Source organism: Seriola lalandi, unplaced genomic scaffold (assembly GCF_002814215.2).
Source record: "Seriola lalandi dorsalis isolate HSWRI2012SDOR001 ecotype SW California unplaced genomic scaffold, Sedor1 jcf7180002054547, whole genome shotgun sequence".
NCBI lineage: Eukaryota > Metazoa > Chordata > Actinopteri > Carangiformes > Carangidae > Seriola > Seriola lalandi.
Window position 1 is genome coordinate 220,185 of NW_019525100.1, and position 745 is coordinate 220,929.

General features: G+C 46.2%; 1 protein-coding gene across 1 annotated transcript in view; it reads right to left on the bottom strand.

Moving 5' to 3' along the window:
* ca10a (carbonic anhydrase 10 (inactive)a) overlaps nt 1-745 on the bottom strand; it is a 212,051-nt gene that overhangs the window by 210,206 nt on the left and 1,100 nt on the right. The gene's annotated exons all lie outside the window — the stretch shown is intronic.

Consider the following 745-nt stretch of genomic DNA (forward strand, 5'->3'; position numbering starts at 1 on the left):
ACAACACAACACAACGGCTCTTTTCAGAGCCACACACTCACCACACTGAAGAGCAGCTCCTCTCCTCCTCATCTCATTATAACAACTCATGTCCCTCATCTGTCCCTTTGTCTCCTCACACTTTACATTCAGGACATTTACCTGCTTCACCTGTGTTTAGAAACCGGGACAAAACACACGTGACTCATGAATCAGCCTCCTCACTACAGACCGCTGCTCTCACACCTTCATCAATACATACTGTCACTAACGAGCTCCATTAGTCTATCGATATATATTTATATATTTATATATTGTGACCAGCAGGTGTCGCTCTGATCACATATTATTATTGGTTCAGAGCTTCATGTTAAACACACCTGACATTACTGTCTTTACACTGAGCAGACAGACTGAGCAGACAGACACACTGAGCAGACAGACAGACAGACAGACACTGAGCAGACAGACTGAGCAGACAGACAGGCAGACTGAGCAGACAGACACACTGAGCAGACAGACAGACAGACAGACAGACAGACACTGAGCAGGCAGACTGAGCAGACAGGCAGACTGAGCAGACAGACACATTGAGCAGACAGACACATTGAGCAGACAGACACATTGAGCAGACAGACACATTGAACAGACAGACACATTGAACAGACAGACACATTGAACAGACAGACACATTGAACAGACAGACAGACAGACAGACAGACAGACAGACAGACAGACAGACAGACAGACAGACAGACAGACAGAC